Source organism: Protopterus annectens, chromosome 4.part0 (assembly GCF_019279795.1).
Source record: "Protopterus annectens isolate FY-2018-M chromosome 4.part0, PAN1.0, whole genome shotgun sequence".
In the NCBI taxonomy this organism is placed as follows: Eukaryota; Metazoa; Chordata; order Ceratodontiformes; family Protopteridae; genus Protopterus; species Protopterus annectens.
This window is the reverse complement of record NC_056733.1, coordinates 1,991,013,895-1,991,034,567: the sequence shown is the minus strand read 5'-3', so window position 1 is coordinate 1,991,034,567 and position 20,673 is coordinate 1,991,013,895. Positions and strand designations below refer to the sequence as shown.

The window sequence follows — 20,673 nt, the reverse complement described above, 5'->3', positions numbered from 1 at the left end:
TTTCTGCTGCTTTTTACTCTGTAGTATCTGTCTGGTTTGGCTGGAGCAGGAGGTAGAGAGTCTGGATTTAGACTAGACTCCAAGTAAACATCATCCACAATATCCAAAACTGGAGGGAGAGCAACAGGTCTGTGCTGAGGTAGTAAAAGGAACTCTCGGAGCTTTTTCTTTGAATCAGAGTAGTCCTGGCCTTCTCAGTGGAAATGTTCCCTCATGGTATGTAAAGTTTCCCCAAAGGAGTAGTCTTCAGGGGGAGATGCTGAGGGAATAGAGTCTTCAGCATCAGAGTCTTCATAAGGTGGAAAAGTGTAATCCTGTTCCTCAGAAGAATCTGAGGAAATTGAAACCTGGTCAGAGGAAGCATAATCCTCCTCTTGTCTTGGTCTTTTAACAGGAGGGAGATGGGAACCCCTGATTAGGGTAATCAAATCTTCAGCCATCTTAAGCATCTGTTTCTTAGGCATGGGTCCTTGAACTGTAGACTGATGTACAGTCTTCTTTGGTTTTAAAGGAGTTTTAAGCTTAGCATAAGATTTAATGGTGAGTGTAGTTGGTCTGAAGACACCTTCTGCAACCGAAGGTGTTTCCACTGCACCATGGTCTACTTCTGCTCCGGTGTCGGAAGGGCCTAATGAAGATGGCTGTGTCGGCCTAGTAGACTCCGCTTGAGAATCAGCAGCTGTCTGGGGTTCCAGTTCTAAGGTCGTTAGGGGCTGCGTAGGTGCCTCACTGAAAACCGGAGAACCGGCGACAGGCCCAGCAGAGGCCTCGGAGTCTGGCTTGTTCCCAGGCTGCCTGTCCTTATCCTTGCTTTTTTATGCATGCCGGTCGTCGGCTGCTCAGACGGCATGATATAATTAAATTTCCTACCAAAGTAATGTTGTGCGAAGTCAAAACGGCGTTTGATAGTTCGTTTATTAAACCTAGCACAAAACCGACAACCTGTGACGTCGTGGTCTGGGCCTAGGCAAGGAATACAATAGGAATGGAAGTCCTTATGAGGTATTTGCTTCCCAGAAAAAATGCAATTGTTAACTTTTTCTGACATCGGACTGAGGCAAGAAAAGGTTCCCCAATGGGGTACTTAGCTTTATTAAAGACTTCGGTCTGAAATTCGAATCGAAAATCTCAGGTGTCGGCCGACCGGCACTTGCAAACTCCTTCTGCTTCAGCACCACGTGGCAAGAAAGACTGAAGAAAATGGCGTTGGATGCCTCTTGTATACCCCTGGTGCTCTGACGTCAGGGAAGAAGCGACAGCAACCGACGCCGGACCAAGACTTTGGAACTCAGGCCGACTGCGGGACCGCCTGACGGCAGGATAACCCAAGTGTGATGACTGCAGCAGGGTAACACGATGAACATCGATATTCTGCAGCACTATGGAGCCAAAAGATGCCCTGGATCTTGACTGACTATCCAGCTTATAGTGGAAAATAAAAGTGTGATGACTTATCCAAGTTGCAGCTGCAAAAGCTTCAACCAGGTATACTCTAGAAAAGATGGCCATAGAAGTAGCCATAGCTCTGGTAGAATGACCTCTCCGCTTGCTGGGCAAGGTCTTGCCTCTCAATAAATATGAAAACAAAATACAGTCTGATAGTCACTTGGAAAATGTCACTTTAGACACAGGTGTTCCTAGAATTTGAAAAGGAAACAACTGACTAGGGTCCAAATAAAAACTCAATTACCTATGCACTTCCAAACAATGCAGAAGTTATTTACCTTTGTTGGGGAAATTGGGGGAAAAACACAGGAAGATGAATGGAACTCTTAAGATTATTCCCCAAAGCCACTTTGATTCTCTGAAGCCACTTTAAGCAAAAAAAAAAAAAAAAAAAAAGATTCATACAGAGAAACCCCCCATCTTTGCGGAACACTAACTAAGGAGAAGAGTCAAGAGCTTTTAACTCCAAAACACTCCCTGCTGAAGTAACAGCCACCAAAAATATGGTCTTCCAAGACAACAAATTCAAAGTCTGACATTACCAAAGGTTCAAAAGGAGGGCCTGCACAGACCTGTATGGACCTGCAAAACGAACAGCAAATCCCAGGGAGGAACCGGATCCAGAACTGGGGTACTAAGCAAATAAAGATACTTTAATAAAAGCGCCTTGGAAATCTTGAGAACAGCTAGAGGAACATTATCCCTGCCGACATGAAAATTATAAATAGCTGCCAAATGCACCTGAATTGAATCAGCTCAAAAAGAAAATCTAAAACAGATTCTAAAGGAGCGGAAAAGGGATCCAGCCCACAGGATATGACCCACATCGCAAAACATCTCCACTTACTGAGGTGCACTTTCCTAGTTAAATGCATTTAAGATGAAGCCACGATATAAACTACAGCCTGGGAAACTTGGGATTTATGGCCATCAAAGGAAATGGAGAAACGAGATGGCTAGCATAAGAGACTGAAGATTAGGGGGAATCCATACCTACTGGATGAGAAATGAGATCAGGCATGGGATCCAGTACCCAAGGGGAGCACTTCAGAAGAGGCCATAGGAAGGGGAACCCACATCTGATGAGGCCAGAAGGGTGCTACGAGGTTCACAGTTGCTCTGCAGTGGGCTGTTTTCTGGAGGCATTTTACAGACAAACCGTGGGATAAGCATACAAGAGTTCCAGGGGCTAAGCAAATAACAGAACATCTCTGGGCGACCATCCTGGAGGGAAAAATAAAGCTTAATAGCTGCTGCTGCAATTGGTGTTGGACAGGGAAGGCGGCAGAGAGGTCACAACACAGAGTTCCCCAACACCAGAAATTCTTGGATTTAGAGGTCACTCACGAGAAAGCAAAATATTCCTGCTGAGGCTGTTGGCCAGAATGTTGGACTTCCCTCGGAAATGTGCTGCAACTGGAAACCACTGACATGAAATTGCCCATTGCCAAACCCTAAACCCTCACAGTCTCTTGATAAAGAGGACAAACAGGATAAAAATGCCCACCCCACCACTTGTTGAGATACCAGACAATGGACATATTGTCCATCTGTATCACAATCATACCTCTGTGTCCTGAGAAGCCTGCAATGCGAAGAGGACAGCTCTCATCTCCAGGACAATGATGTGGATGCTGGCCTCCACAGAAGACCACGACCCTTGAACCGTTCTCCCCTTGAAATATCCCACCCAAGAAGGGAGGTGTTCGTGGTGACAGTGGCCAAAGGAAGTGGAAGGACAAATAGTCTCCCACTGATCACTAAAGAAAACTACAACCATCACTGAATTTTGTTGCAACATACTTATTTCAACCATACTAGAAAAGCTATTGGGTGTGTTTCAAAAAAACTACTGTATTGCTAGGTTCCATTTCAGACCCCTTGTATGACACCTGGCTAGAGGAACCAACTCTATAGCTGCTGCCACGTGGCCTAAGAGTTTCAAAACTGCATGAGCTTAAGGCTTCAACAGTGCAAGAACTGACATCACCTGAAATCAAAGGATGATCTGGAGCTCGTGAGCCTGGCAATTTGGCAGACTGAATCCAAGTGGCAACCTACGAACTCTAATATCTGAGCAGGTCGTAGGCTTGACTGTAGATCACTGACCATAATGCTTAAGTGGTCACACCGCTGGCATAAGGTGCCCATGGCTGTGATTAGTAATGGTCCTGTAGGGAGTGGTAAGAAGCCGATCATTCAGGTAAGGAAAAACCTGGAATCCCTGCAGCTGGAGCCATGCTGCAACCACTGCTATGCATTTGGTAAACACCAGGGGCACTGTGGCAAGACCAAATGGCAGGGCCCTGAACTGTCAGTGTATGGCCCCCAGACGGAAGCGCAAGAACTTACTGGAGTGCCTCTCTATTTTTGGTATGTGTCCTTGAAGTCTGCTGAGCACATCCAATCATCCCTCCTCAGCAAAGGTAAAATGGACTTCACAGTGGCAACCCGGAATCTGGTCTGTTTCACAAAATAATTCAACTTATTTAAATTCAGAATAATCTTGAGGTCCTTGTTCTTCTTTGGTAGCAAAAGGTATCTTGAATAGACTACAGATCCTCTCTGGGCTGGTGGGACTTACTGGATGACACTGTATGCAAGCAGCTTGTGAATCTAATGCTGCTTGCATTCTCTGATGGGGTGGAATGTCTGGGAGAGGTTTGTAAATAAACTTTGGAATAGCTAAAAAGGGAATAGTACAGCCTCTGGATAAGAGTCTTAACACCCATGCGTCTGAGGTGATGACCTCCCAAGCTTCTGGGTGAAGAGCCAAGCGACCCGCAACTTCCTCCAGAGCAGAACTGTCAGACAATCCTTCAGGGCTTCTGAAAAGGCCCGTCAGAGAAGGCTCTGTGGAAACCCCAATTCTGACGACTGCCCCTGCCCCATGGGTGGTGTCCATTATGGTCCTCCCCATGAAGAAGTGTCTTGAGAAGACTGCTGGGACTTCCTGAAAAAGAGACATTTGCCCCCTTCTGATTCTTTGAAAAGGTAAGCTAAAGGTTAGCAAAACCCACTCCTATGGTGGACAGTGTCTTCCCGTGCTGCTCACTCCTAGTTAGAGTATCCTTAATTTTTGGCCTGAACATGGAAGAGCCATCCATCAGGGCATTAATGAAGGATGCCTTGAAGCAGTCTGCAAAGTTGAATAATTGCATCGAAGAATAGGAATGTAGGACAATGCCAGAGTCAGCTACTCAGGACACACCATCAGCTGCACTGGAAATAAGCCTCATGGAAATGTTAGTGGTCAACAGCAGACTAGAAAACTGAGTCTCTAGCATCTTTTTACTCTCCAGAGACTGCTGTGTCTTAACATTTCTCAACAACTGACACACCAGATTGCATTGGAGTCTAGTCAAGTTCAATAAATAATTAAGTGCCCTCAACGTGAACAGGCTATGCATAGGAGCTCTTCCCTAAGAGGGCCAAAGCTTGAGATTCACTATTTTGCGAATGGACCAAACAGCTCTCCTTGGAGATTTCCGTTTTGGTAGCCACCACCACAATCACATTCATGGCCAGACCCTTACTCTAATGCAGCTGGTCCTTGGGATGAGCAAGAATTTTATTACGCTTCTTGGGAATGGACTCCATTGTGTTAGGGTCCTGGCACTCCCTCTGGGACGTTAGGTCTGTAAGCCTGTCCAGAGGGGGAACCACCCAAGGCCCATGTCCGTGTCAGAAAATGCCCCCCCCCCCAATCTAAGAGTCAGGTACCTTCCACCGCATGGGAAATTAACCTCATGGATGAACTGGATACTGGCTGAAGAGTGGCCATTCTGGAGAAGAAAACTGCGTTTCTCAGACATGGACTCTAGGACTGGGCTAGAAAGTTCTTTGATTAAGTCCCTTTGCAGCCTGGTAAAGTGGGACAAATAGTTTAATGCTTGCAAGGTAAAGGTGGATGAAGCGTAAACTCTCTTTATGAACCTGTCCAAAGCCCTAGACTCCCTGTAAGGGGCATGGACAGAGGTGCTCTCCTGAGCTAGCTCTTTTTTGGTGGCTGCCATGACAACCATGGCATTTACTGGGATCCCTTTCCTCTTTAGTAAGTCTTGTGATAGTCAATTAAAACAAACTCCTAGATAAACAAAATAACTTTCCTAACCAGGAAAGTACATTTAAGCAATAAATTTAAATTGTGGAATGTTTTTTGCCAAAGGGAACTCATCTGCCCAGCAATGGAAAAACACAAGCAGACCGTCAATCCTCTGAAGTCCGCCAATGAGTACTCACACCAGTGGCAGGAAAACTCTGAAATGCTTGGCACTTAAACCTGCGTTTTCAGGCATGTCAGCATGAGCTACCTGAGTGCGTGAAAGGTGCCTTGAAGATTTTGAAGCTTGCTAGCTGATATATCCTTGGCAGGATATAACCCATACAAGTTAAGGTTACTGCAACAGTAATCAATATGATGAACATCTTCGGTTTTGTACCCAGACATGTCTTCTCAACTCTGTAGAAGTGGTCCTAGACACAGCATCTGCAGAATCATGCACATTCGTCAGTATGTCTGGATACCTGGGACAAGGTAGAAACAGTTTGATTCAGGAAAGGAACTATCTTCTTTAAGAAGCATGGTAGTAAATTCCCTCAGACTGTCTATGTAACAATACATAAACTTCCTCATGTATGCCTGATAGTTAAGAATTCTGAAAGTTGAAGTAGAAGGGGAAAAGCATTCTCTTACCTAGATGGTGCAACAACTAGCTTTTGTCACCAGGAGAAGGATTAGAGTTCAGGATCAACCTACTGCCAAGCAGATGAAGCAGTAGATATGGCTGCTAGGTCTGACCTAAGGTGACAGAAAGAAATGCATTAGTCCAAGGTAGTTTGTATACTTCATCTGCATTTTCAGTGACTGACAGTTGGGTATCCAAATGATTACAGGCAACATTCAACACATCCTCCAAGGCTGGCAGTATAAGAGGGATGCATGAAGAATGAGGAATATCCATTTGTAATATATCATATCTCCCAAGTTCAGGGGAACATCTATTTGCTCCTATAAAACACCTCATTCATGCTGGTTGTGGTCCGATTAAAAGACAGCTCATTCACAAGAGGGTAAGAATTAATATTTGCTTTACAGTCAAGTGAGTTGGGCTTACAAATTTGTGGGAGAAGAATCTCTATCCCTGTAATAATCAAAATTAGATTATTTTTCCTAATGAATTTCTTTACAGGACATGCCCACATAAAATGGCTTCTAGACACCGGGATTCATGGCTTGTAATGCATGCCTTCCTAAGGTACGAAAATCATTTTTGTTAACTGTAATAACTTCTTGTGATAAACAATATTCAATTGCTTGTTTTTTTTCTTTGTAAAAGTCTCTCCTGAAGAATAACAACTAGGAGGAGGGACATCTGACCAATCTAATGGCCTCTTGCCATTGCTACCCAGTGAAGAATCTCCCAGTGTGTCTCTCAGCCTTAGAAAAAATAGTTCTCCCATGCCCAGATTGGACACTAGAACAGCTGAAATGGACGTAAATGATCCCTGGTCCACAGTGGCCAAAAGAACTATACCAAAGGAAGCTGGAATAGTAACCGAGTGGTATGAGGAACAACGCATGGCCACTACAGGTTCATCCACTATCAGCTAAGGCACAGACCGAGTCTGCAACACTGGCAAGGGCTACCTGATAAGTACTTTTTTCTAAGTACAGTGGGTGTGGAAAAAGATGGAACACAGTATTTACGCTACAGCTGAGGAAGAGATGCCCAAAAGCAGTAAATATTGCTACAGCGAGTCTATCGAAAGGTAAGCTGCCAAAGAGTGTACACAGGCAGAACACTTACACTCATAATTCTTATCCTAACCCTTTCACAAGGTAAGAGCACAAGCAAGACACAAATTCTTTGTCAGCACTTCTTTAAAAAAATGTTAAACACTTTTGACAGGAAACACAAAATGGCATACAGGTTATTATCACCAAGTGAAGTCCCTGTCTGTCCCAAAGTAAAACTTTTAGTTACAAAACAAAAGTTTACACAAGCAGTGCACATTTTTTTCACAAAAACATACCCCAACTCCTGACAGAAAAATAGAAGTTAAGTCCTTACCATAACGTTCCATGTGGAGTGTTCATCTCGCCTTTGTTCTTACACCTGGGTTCGGAGCCGATCCTCGGCTCCGTGTAGGCCGCTTGCAAGCTCTGCATCGAGAAGAAGCTCGAGACAACCTAATACCCACAATCCCCCTCTGCCTTTACCTCAGATCTAGTTTGCAAGCAAACCAGCAGTCAGAGAGAGAACACACTCATGTCAAAAATTTACATAGAAGCAAGAACACTTATATCTATATATATATATATATATATATATATATATATATATATATATATATATATATATATATATATATATATACACACATGTACATCATATATATACAACAACTGCGAATGCAGAAGCAGAATAACCCAGACCAGGCACCAAACTGAACGTTCTTCCTGTGGGTGGGAGGGTGGGAATGTAAGAACAAAGGCGAGATGAACACTCCACATGGAACGTTATGGTAAGGACATAACTTCTATATGTGAGAGTGTTCGATCTCGCCGTTTGTTCTTACACCTGGGTAGCGTCCCTAGCTCCATGTTCCTGAGGAACTCACGGGAGGACGTTCTTGAGCACAGTGGAACCAAAGGTTGCCCTGTCCCTAGAAACCCTGTCTACTTTGTAATGAGAGATGAATGTATGTGGTTTAGACCAAGTAGCAGCTGCACAAATAGTGTCTAATGGTAGGCGAGCTGCATGAGCCAGGGATGTAGACACTGATCTTGTAGAATGTCCTTTGGGTTTGACAGATAAAGTTTGATTCGAAGAATCATAAACATAGATAATACAATCAGTTAACCATTTGGAAAGAGTTCGTTTAGTAACCGCTACACCTTTCCTGCTATCAGCAAAGGCTACAAAAAGTTGATCAGATTTCCTGTGATCCTTTGTTCTATCCAAGTAAAATCTAAGTTGTCTATGGACATCCAACTTGTGTAACATATACTCCAATTTATTGGAGTGATTTTTGAAAAAGGTGGGTAATTCAATGGCTTGATTAATGTTATTAATAGAGCAAACTTTGGGGAGAAAGGATGGATTAGTGCGAAGAGATACTCTGTCAGAGTGAAAGATCAAATAAGGGTGTTTAATGGAAAGAGCCTGAAGCTCAGATACTCGCCTAGCGGATGTAATGGCTACCAAGAAGAGGGTCTTCCACGACAAATACTTCAATGGACAAGAGGAGGCTGGTTCAAATGGGGGTAACATCAATTTGGATAATAAAAGGTTTAGATTCCAAGGTGATGTAGGAGATCTAACTGGTGGTCTAATATGGAAAGACCCTTTTAAAAAGGCCTTACAAAGTCTGGGCCATAACAGGAGCCCCACATTCTTCCACATGAAAGTTGGAGATGGCAGCCAATTGCACTTTTAAAGTGGCAGGAGAAGCTCCTTGGTGGAACAATTCTGTTAAAAACTCCAAGATTTTGTTTAAAGGAGCTATGACAGGGTCCAATTGCTGTGTATTTGCCCAGAATACAAAACGCTTCCATTTACTAGTGTAGGTCTTTGTAGTGGAAGCTTTATGAGAAGCCACTAGTATATTCTGAACTGCAGGTGAAAGAAGATCAGACCTGGCTAAGTAGGGAAGCGGAGCAGCCAAGCTGCTAGATGGAGAGACAGGAGCGAGGGGTGGGGAGCCCCTGACGAGTGGGTCAGTAGATCTGGCTCTGGGTCCAGGATCCAGGGTCCCCGAATGCGGTGTGCCAGAAGAAAGGGGAACCAAATTTGACGAGGCCAGAATGGGGCAATGAGGATGATCGTCCTTTGCAGGTTGTTGGCTTTCTGCAGAAACTTCGCAATCAGGGGAAAAGGAGGAAAAGCATACAGGAGACCCGGGGGCCAATCGTGAACTAGCGCGTCCCTTGGGGACTTCCCCTGGAGGAGGTAATAGGGCAAAGTAGCTCCTGCATTTGGCGTTTATTGGAGACGCAAACAGATCGCAGGAAGGCTGGCCCCACTTGCGAAAAATCTTCTTCGCAACTGACTGTTTTAGGGACCACTCGTGCGGCAATAGGATTGCTCTGCTCAGCCTGTCGGCTATGACGTTGGATGACCCCGGGATGTGCGTTGCTATCAGAAAGCGACCCGTGGACTCCGCCCATTGCCAGATTCTCATGGCCTCTCTGCATAGCTTTTAGGACTTGGTTCCCCCTTGTTTGTTTATGTACCAGACTACAGACATGTTGTCCGTCTGAACTGCAATAGTCCCTAGAGGAAGAAGGGGAGCAAAGTGTTGCAACGCTAGGAACACTGCCCTCAACTCTAGAACACTGATGTGCAGATTGTACTCTAAATTGGTCCATTCGCCTTGGACTGTCTGTCCCTGAAAGATGCCCCCCCCCACCCTATCAGGGAAGCGTCCGTGGTCACCGTAGCTGTCGGTGCGGGTAGCACAAATGGTCTTCCGCTGGAAAGGTTGCAAGTCCGAAGCCACCAGGCTAGGTGAGATTTGCATGTATTTGTGATCAGGATTTCGTGGGTTAGAGGTAGCTGTTGGAACGACCATTGAGCAAACAGTAGCCATTGTAGAACTCTCATGTGCAGTCTTCCCAATGGTATCGCAATGAGAGAAGCTGCCATGAGACCCAACACCTTTAGTACCAGTTTTGCTGGGGATTTTCTGGATGACAGAAGAAGAGATATGTGGCTTTGTAGTGAAGCTATCCTTTCTGGAGGAAGCCTTAGAATTAACTGATGCGTATCCAATTCCGCTCCTATGAATAAGATACGCTGTGATGGCTGTAGTAAAGATTTTTCGAAATTTACGGAAATTCCGAGGTGAACACAAAGTTGTAGAGTGTAATCCCTGGCCTGTACCAGTTGACGCTGGGTGGTGGCAGAAAGGAGCCAGTCGTCCAGATACGGAAACACCTGGAATCCTAGGTGTCTCAGGTGAGACGCTACCACTGCCATGCATTTGGTGAAAACCCTGGGGGCTGAGGTCAGACCAAAGGGCAGGGCTCGAAACTGAAAGTGACTGGCTCCCAGCCGGAAGCGCAAATGATCTCTGGATGCCCTGGCCATTTTGATGTGGTAGTATGCGTCCTTCAGATCTATTGAGCACATAGAGTCGCCCTTCTGTAAGAATGGAAGGATCGATTGAAGCGTGACCATTCGGAACTTTTCTTTCTTGACGAAGGTATTGAGGTTGCTTAGGTCCAGAATCGGCCTCCAGTCCCCTGTCTTCTTTGGAACTAAAAAGAACCTTGAGTAAGTTCCGAATCCTCTTTGGTCCGCTGGGACTGGTTGGATGACTCTTTTTTTCTAGCAGCTTTGAAATTTCTATAGCTGCTGGTTCTCGCAGATGGGGCGGCACATCTGGGAGTCTTCTCTTTGGAATGGGGTGGATAGGAATGGTATTCTGTAACCTCTGGTAACAACGCTTTTTACCCAGTTGTCTGTAGTAATGTTTTGCCAGGCCTGAGGGTATAAAGCTAAGCGACCCCCGACTGCCTCCAGAGCAGGACAGTCGGGCCTCCTCTCAGGAGTGCTGGAAAGGTTTTCCAGGGGGGGTATCCCTGTCACCTTGATTTTGCGGACCCCCTCTGCCGCCAGGGCGGCGTCTTCCACCTCTGCCTCCTCCTCTGCCTCTAGAGGGGGCATCACCCTGTGTGCCTGGGAAAGAACCTTGGGGTTTTCGAAACCACATTTTCCCACCGCGTTGCCCTTTGGGGTACGGTCTGGATGGGGTGGAAAAACGGACTCCGACAGCAGACAGAGTCTTTCCCTCCTGCTCACACCGGGTAAGGATCTCCTTTACTTTGGGGCCAAAGAGAGTGGCACCTTCAAATGGGGCGTTAGTAAAGGAAGACTTGAAGGCTTCCGCAAATGAACATAAGCGCATCCAGGAATGTCTACGAAGAGCAATCGCTGAAGCTGCTGCCCTACTCGAACCTTCGGCTGCGTATGAGATCAGCCTCATGGACGAGTTTACAATGGATGTAAGGGTATTGAGTTGCGCTGTAACTTTCTCCGAGACAGCAGCATCTGTAGTACCCTGGAGGGTATCTCCCAGCTCTTTGATTAGATCCCTCTGTAGTCGTGTGAAGTGGGTCAAATATAGTTCAGGGATCGCATAGAAAAAGCTGCTGAACTAAAAATGCGCTTCCCGTACCTGTCCATGGTCCTCGAATCTTTGTTAGGGGGATGGACAGATGAGGAAGATTCCGACATCTCCTTTTTCGTGGCCGCTGCCACCACCATAGCGTCCACTGGAAGTCCTTTTGTCAGTTAAGCCTTGTCCTGGGGTGCAGTAATGTACTTATTAGGCTTTCTAGGGACTGGCTCCACCGTGTCAGGAGCCTCCCACGCCCTTCGAGCAATCAGCTCCATTAACTCATCGAAGGGTGGAGTGACCCAGGAGGAGGAAGGGCGAGCACCAAATGCCTTCAGCAAGACTGACTCATCCTCAGAAGGGGGGAGGGACTGCCAATCACCTCTCTGCTTTAGGATCTCCAAGATGTCAGAAAAAGAGACATCTTCTGAAGGTGACTTTGGGGACCCTTCTGACTCATCCAAGTCAGTATCGGATGTCAAAGATTCTTGTGGAGAATCTAAGTGTCTCCTCTTACACAATCTTTTCCTAGGGACTTCTTCGGGGGGAGCATCCGAAGAAGCCTCCGAGGAAGAGGGGGCACCCTCCAGGAGTGGCTGAGACACAGGTGCTCGACGCTTAGCTGTAGCCATGGGTGCAGAGGAGGATAACGGACCTTTATGGGGAGGAGAAGCTGTATCTGCTGATGTGGTTGTCTGGGTAGACAACACCTTCCTCATGAGATCGAAGGCCCCCGGGTCCCGAGTCGAGGTATCTCCCGGTTCTGAAGAAATGGGAAGAATCCCCGAAACAGGCACCGAAGGCATCGACCCCGAGGACGGAACAGAGTAGATCCGAGCCGAGGCCCCGAGAGGGAGCGTCGGAACCGAAATATCGGTCCGACTCTCGGTCCCGGAACCCAGGATGGATCTTCGGCTCCGAGACTCCGGTACCGGATCCGACGGAGTTGAGGTGAACGGAGCCGACCGAGAAAAGGACGGTTCTGGCACCGAGGGCTCCACAATCAGCAGCTCAGCTTCTTCCGGCTCCGAAGACTGGACAGGTCTCGGAGGAGGAACAGATGGAGACAGTGGAAGGCCTTCAAGTCTCGACACCAATTGAGAGGAGACCGAGATGAGTTTGGATAAGGCCGTATTCTCCATTAACTTCTGCACCACGCGGTCTACATCAGTATCAGAGAGGGGCCTAGAAGAACGGGTCGAAGGAATCGAAGACGGAGCCGACCTCAACAGTGTCGGGGGAGGGAGCTCCATCACCGGTTCCAAGACTCGAGGCTTGGAAACTGACAACAGTTGAACACTCGGCCCCGAAGTCTGTGGAACCGGTTATCTAACTTTAACTGAAGAGCTCGGAGCCGATGACCTGGGCTCCGACGTCTTCGATTCCTTCGAGGATTTGGATGCCTGGTCTGAAGCATCCAGAGCCTCTTGAAAAGTAGGTTTTAACAAACCCCTATCCATAAGTTTCCTGCGCCTATCTGTCATGACCCTCCCACTGAAAGAATGACAAATTGAGCAGTCTTCTTGCAGATGGAGAGGGCCAAGACAGTAGACGCAGGAACTATGATTGTCAGTAACTGACATCTTTTGCCCACATTGGCAACGCTTGAACCCAGATTTAGCCTTTTCAGACATCTTACACTTAATATGGGTAGAAAGTGAGAAGTCAAGTCCAGTAGTAAAGTCAAATCCGGTGAAACTGTCGAATCCAGTAAAAGGAAAATGTCAATCCGGTAGTCAATCCAGTAAGGGGTGGTAGGCCCCGAGGGAAACTCTAATAAGTTTAAATAAACTTAAACGGAACCGAGAATTCCTCAACCGTACCACACACACACACTTTGTCACTAAACAAACTTTTTAGAATAAAATTACTCTGAAATAACAAGAAAAAAATCTTAAATCTTAGCTTTAGGTGCTCGAGCTCGACCCAGCGATGCGAACGCTGCAGCGGCAAACTAGATCTGAGGTAAAGGCAGAGGGGGATTGTGGGTATTAGGTTGTCTCGAGCTTCTTCTCGATGCAGAGCTTGCAAGAGGCCGACACGGAGCCGAGGATCGGCTCCGAACCCAGGTGTAAGAACAAACGGCGAGATCGAACACTCTCACATCAGAAGTTACATACTTACCATAACGTTGGATCTGAGAAGTCTTTTTTCCTTCCATCTCAACCTGTTGGTTACTGGATCTGGAGCCAGCATCTCAGAATTTTCAGCTCCAAAGTTCCTGTTCCCCTCCCACAAAGCCTTGCATGCCTAAATCTCCTCAGATTATGTTGGCTCCATCATACCTCACCTGCACCAAAAGAATACCTCTAACACAGGGCAATGAAGAGACCAGAAGGTCTCAAAAAACTTTGGCTTGATCTGCAAGGTCAGCCAGAAGCCATAACCAGCTATGACAATTTGGAAGTGGGACAGAGGGAAGGGATGGTGGAGATAGAAGGATGGAAAACGACAACATGGATCTAAATTATGGCAAGTAAACAACCTTCACATCCAATGTTTTTTTTTTTTTTTTTTTTTTTTTTTGCCTGTCACAACTTGTGGGATGTACTGCCCAGCCAGACAGCTGGGTGGTATTAGGAGAGAGCATTCTACAAAATGATGGCACCAAAAGGAGGGCATATATTTGGTCTGAATGTCTAGTTTACAATGGGAGACACAAATGTGAGTGTCTGACCAAATATCATCCAAAAAGTGCAGCTAAAAAAAAAGTTGTTGATGTAGCAATTGCCCTAGTACAGTGGATCTTAGGCTTAAAGGGAATGGATCAACTTTCATGTTACAGATGAAGGAAATCCAATCAGAAAGCCATCTGGACAAGGTCACTTTGGAAGCAGGTTTTCCAGGCTTAACTCTAGAAAAGGACACAAACAAATGATCTGATTTCCTTACGTGTGTGGTCACGTCCAAACAATCTCTACTGGCAGTACAGTCCTAAACAACATACACTCACCCTTGTTACTGGAATTCGGGAAGAAAATTGGTAACTGAATCTGTTGGTTCAAATTAGACTCAGAGGCCACATTAGGAAGGAAAGAAGGGCTGGTCAACAGGGAAACTGTAGAAAACAAGATAAGGCTACTTTGCAGGACAAAGCTTGATGCTCTGAAACTCTTCTTGCTGAGGTTACTACGACCAGAAGGAGCAACTTCCATGAGAGAATGTTAACTCTATAAAGGTAGATGGGTCAAACTGGGCCCTAGTCAAAGATTGGAGGAGAAAGGGCAACTCCTATGGTAGAACAAGAATCTCTTACTGGAGGTCTGAGCAAAAAGACACCTCCCAAAAAGGCTTTGGACAGTCTTAGAAAAGCAACTGGAAGCTGACCACAACCAACATGAAAATTTGAGATGTCATCCACACTAACCTTAGTACAGGAATAGCTAACCAGATTGAAAAAGGCCAACCAAAAAATCAAATATGGCACCTAGAGGGGCTAAGAAGGGATAAATCTTCTTGGAAATAGCCCAGACAGAAATCCTTCATCATTTACTACATACACCTTTCTGATACAGGGATTCTGATTAGAAGGATCTCTGGCCATCAATGCAATTGGAGGAACCATGTGGTCAACTTAAGAGATGTCAGATTTGGGTAAAGCTGACCCAATTAATGTGACATCATATCTGAAACCAGGTCCAGGACACAAGATGTTTCAGATGAAGTCACAGTAAAGAGGCCCTGGAGGTCAAACATGCAGCAGACTGTCCCTTGGTGAACTGACTCTTGGGAGGGATTACAGCAAGGAAGCTGCTGCATTTGGTGTTGAAGGGTGCCATTAAGGGGTCACATCAAGGCTGTCCCCAGTGGCTAAGAATCTTAGCAGCCATCATGTATTGAGGGATCAATCATGAGGCATCAAAATGTTCCTGTGGAGATAGTCTGCTAGAATGCATTTCTCTCTCGTATGTACTTTGCCATCAAAAGCAGTTGAAAGGACATCACTCATTGCCACACCATCATAGCCTCTAAACACAGGAGACAAGATTGGGTTCCTCCCTTGCTTATGTACCAAACTGCAGGCATATTATCAGTTTAGCTAGCAATCACACCCTTGGGGAGGCTGTCTTGAAAGGCCTACATTGCTAGGACTGCTCTCATACCCAATATACTGACATGCAGATAGCCTTCTGATGGGGTCCAGGTACCTAAGGGCAGTCTTCCCTTCAAAATGCTTCGACCCAGGAGGTATGTATCTGTAGTTATCATGGCCATGGACTGAGGAAGAATAAAAGGATGACCTAAGGCAACTTGATCTGAAGTCAGCCACGAAGCATGTGACAACGGCAAATCCCAGTGATATGAATAGCAAAATTCATCATATGAGTTGCAATACGACTTTGAACAGATAAGGTCCACTGGAGAACCCCAATGTAGAAACTGGCATAAAGGACACGGGAGAATGCAGCGGTCATTAGACTTAGAACATGAAGATCCAAGGAAGCTGGTGGCCTCAGAAGGAGTAGCACCTGACTGGCCTGAAGATATACTGAGATCAGTCGAGAGAGGGGTAAACTGGAAATCTGTTTGGTGGTGTCAGGATGGCATCCAATAAATTACAGGGTCTGAATTTCAGATTGTATTTCTCAAAATTGACTGTAATGCCTAAGGATAAGCACAAGTGGAGCAGAAAGTCCATTGCCTGAACTTGTGAAGCCCTTGAAGTTGCTGTAAGAAGTCAATGGTCCAGGTACAAGACGACCAGGAATCCCTGCAGCCTAAGCCAAGCTGCTACCATTGTCATGCACTTTGTGAACACCTGGGGTCTTTGGTAAGGTCAAATGGCAATACCTGAAATTCGTAGTGACCGTCTCCCAGCTTGAAACAAAGGAACTTCCTTGAATGCATCACTGTCTTTATGCGACAGTAGACATTTATGAGGTCTACCAAGCACATCCAATCATCCTTCCGCAGTAGATGTAGAATGAACTGCATTGTCAACATCCAGAATTTGGTCTGTGTTACATACACATTCAATTTACTGAGGTCAAGAATGGGTCTGCAGTACTTTTTTCTTTGCCAGTAAAAGAATCTTGAATAGACTTCTGATTCGCTCTGGTTTGGTGGAATCTCTTGGATGACTTGCTTTGTGAGTAGCTTGTGGATTTCTACACTGATGTAGTCAAATGTTACAGAGAGATCTTTGTCTCAGACTTGGGTTAAACTAAAAGGGAATGGTACAGCCACTGGAAATGGTTCTCAAAACCCAAGTATCCAATGTAATGGCCTTCCAAACTCCTGGGTGGAGAGTCAAGAGTCCCCTGACTGCCGCCTGAGTGCAGCAGTCAGGCAAAGAGAAAGGACGTATGAGCCTTGATTTCTTGAGCCTTCCCTGCCCCCTGGCAGTATCCACTGAAGTTTCCCCCTCTGCCCCAGGAGTACCCTCGCCTGGAGCTTCCTGGGAAAACTGTTGCGATTTTCAGAAGAACAGTGTTTTCCCTTCTATCTGGCTCCTGGAAAAGCTCTTCTGATGGGCAGAAAAGTGAACTCCCACGGCAGACAAAGTCTTGCCCTCCTGCTTACTCCTGGTCAATGTATTCTTAAGCATGGGACCAAACAAAGTGGACCCATCAAAAGGGACATTAAGGAAGGACACCGTAAAGTATTCCATAAAGTTACACAAGTGCTTCCAGGCATGACAATAAGCTGCTATGCCAGTGGCTGGTACTCATGCTGTACCATCTGTTCCGTTGGATATCAGCCTCATAGACACACTGGATATCAGCAACACTGTGAACATCCGAGTCTCCAACATCTTATAGACTTCCAGAGACATTTATGATGATGCCGACTTAGACATTTTGGTACCTATGTCCCTTTGAAGTCTAGCCAAGTATGCTATCCAGTTCAGCACATGGAGAACATATGTGGCTGAGGCATAGTTGCTATTCCCAAGTCAGTCCAACAACAGTGATTATCTTTTCGGGGGATGAAATGATGTGCGCTCAAGAGACGTCCTTTTTCGTGGTTGCAGCATCATCATCATAAACATAGGTTCCTTACTTCAAAATTAGCCTTAGAGGACCAATATTTTGCTAGTTTGCAGGGAATAAACTCCACCACATCAGGTTCTCCACAAGCCCTCTAGGACACCAGGCTGACAAGGGCATCCAGAGGGGATACCACCAAAGATGTGGAGAGGCCTGCACTAAAGGCTTCACGAAAGACAGACTCCTCATGAGTAGGAGCTTCAGTGGGCCATTCCGCTCACTGGTGATCTTCTAGAATTGATGAGGTAAAGGAGGTGCCATCACAGGGTGACTTAGGGGAGCCTTTCCCTTCAAAGAGGTTGGAATCTTCAGTAGGAGATTACTAAGGAGAATAAAAGTGCTTTCACACCTCCGGGGGAAAAGGAGACAATAGTGGAGTCTTGGATATGGTGCCAGTCAAACCCTGATCGCGCGGACTGTCCCAGGGACAGCTCATGAGAAAACAAAACCTTAGACAGATGGGAATATCGGGGTGATCTGACGCCAGTACAGAGATCTCCATTTCGGAGTGAGACAAAATCCTTCTTATGACAAATGCTGATGCCAAAGCCGGCAGACTGGAGACGGATCCTCTTTGATCCATGGATGTAGAAGAGACCCCAGTTCAAGATACTGACCCATAAGGTGAAAAGTAGAGACTGGAGCCACAGTGTCTTGAGCTTCAGCAAGGGACATCTCCTCTAATCTCAGAGTCAAACCAGCTCCAGCCTCCGACTATGGCTGTAGGACACACTTGGCTCTGAGATGACCAGAGTAGAGTACAGGAAGGTAGGAGTCAAAGGCAGCCAAGCTGTCAGCACAGAAGGGGAGAAGTGGGTCTGTTTCAAAAACATGGTCACAGTCACAAAGACATGCAGTAAGTGTCGGGGCCAAAAGAAGAGGACCTCCAATTCTCTGTGCCCAGTGTGAGAGGATGATCCCCAGGTCCATCTGGGCCTTTAGTAAGGTTTGCATGCGCTGATCCAAGCTAGACTCAAAACTCCTGGAGAAACTTGCAGACTTCGAAGAAGCCATCACAGCCAATTTACTGGGTCATGGCAAAGGCCGGATAATCTCTTGTGTCTGGAAGGTGGAAGCCTGGCCCTGAAGAGGGGAAAGTTCTGGAAAAAACACTACATCTGGAGTGATGGGAATGAAAAGGGAGTGGAGCTGACCTGATACTGAAGGCTCCTGACAACCAGGGGCTTGGAATACTCTGCTTCGATGACTTGGTCGGACCTAAAGCCGGAGCCAACATAAACAGAGATTAATGCTAGTGGGCTATCAATTAGAGTTCTAAACTGAAATTTGAAGGATCCAAAGGCCTTGGGACCTTTAGATCCAGCAAACCATTCAGAGAAGCAGAAAAGCTTTTCCAGGTCTCCTTCTCCTTTTCTTTAAGTCTTTCTTCTTGCTTCTCCTTTCCTTTCCTGTCGTTCTCTTTATCCTTTCCTTTTTTTTCTACATGTTTCTTTGAAGGAGGAGACATGGCAGCCTGGGCAGGGGCATGAGAAGAAGAACAATTTTTCAAGCCCAAAGTCTTGCCCACTGTATGTCAAGTAATAGAAAAAAGCGAACTGTGAATAGTAGCAAGCATCCTCAAAAAAAAAGCAAACAAAAAAAAAACATTGCATATCCAAACACATATCTAAGAAAAAACTCTAACACTATATTTTTTTAACAATAAAGAGTAAGAAAACAAGGGCTAATTAAGAGAAAATATGAAATGCTCTCAGCAGAAAATGGTGGGAAGCAGGTTTAACAACGGCTCACACACACACACACACACACACACACACACACACACACACACACACACACACACACACACACACACACACACACACACACACACACTCTCTTGCTTGGGGTTGCACACTAACTACAAACAGAGATAAATATCTCTTAATATCAAACAGGAAAATATCACCAAGCCAGTAGAAAAGGAGGAAAATAGAGACATATAAAGTGAAAGGCACTTAGTTGCTGGAGCTTCATATGGAAAGCATCTGCTCCTTGAAGTGGCAAACAAGATCGGAGGAAATATGTGCATGCACAGCATTATGGGAGATGAGATCCCGGAGTTGGAGCTGAAGATTCTGAGATGACAGCCTTCGATATGACCAAGTCCAATAACTCACAGGCTGAGGTGGATGGAAAAGACAACATCAGATCTTCCAATATTGATAAAAAATACCAGGCTTCTAAAAGAAACACCACTTTTAGACAGAAAATAAAATGAAATAATACTTCCTAAAAATAGCAACCATCTCTGTATGGAGGGGATCCCCAAAAGGGAACTCATCTGCAAGAAACAAAGCTCTTAAGCTGACTGCTACTCCTGAGAAGCCCCGATGATGCTTCTCCTTGAGGCGGCAATAAAGTATTGAAGACATCTTTACTCTGACTGCTAAATTCCCCTCAGGACTAAACAATCTGCAGACAAATTGAAGGTGCATGGGGGAAGAGGGGGACCAAAACTTTGTTACGCTGGTCATGGTTGCCTACTGCAGCAGTGGAAATGTACACTACTAGTTTCTCCACAGGAAAAAATAGTCAAAATTAAATTTTAACATTTCACTACAAAAGCAATGTTCTTATTTAAAAGAGAAAAGTCACCTGACAGTCAGTAAAAACACTTTTTCCTAGCTAAAATATTTAAGTTACACAGGAAAAAGTAAATTTCCTGTCACAAAAGACAAGTGTATTTTTTCCCCTGAAGGAAGCTTATCTGCTCAGGAATGGAACAGCATTAGACAACTGTTGATCCTTGAAAGCCTGGAGAGGAGTGCTCTCTTCGGTGTCATGAACGCACTGAGGAGATTTGCACCAAAACCTGACTTACTCAGCTCGAGCTAATACTCTGAGCTTGTGGATGTTGTCCTGAAAGCTTTGGAAGCTGGCTGGCTGTTGAATCCTTGGCATGATTCAATCCATAAAGCTAAATACTGCGACAGTGATCAAATGAAAAACATAGTCCCTTAACTTTTTGTTTCATCACACAATTCTCTTATCTACTGCTCTTGATGACCCTGTGACATCAGCTAAACCTAGAAAGGATGATGCCCATCTTATCACTATGAACATATTTTTTTCCTGTTCATAGTTTTTACTTCTACTACAAAAATGCAGA

At 45.5% G+C, this 20,673-nt stretch overlaps 1 protein-coding gene across 1 annotated transcript in view; it reads right to left on the bottom strand.

The window, feature by feature from the left end:
• Positions 1 to 20,673, bottom strand: part of ING5 (inhibitor of growth family member 5) — a 1,231,358-nt gene that overhangs the window by 289,956 nt on the left and 920,729 nt on the right. The gene's annotated exons all lie outside the window — the stretch shown is intronic.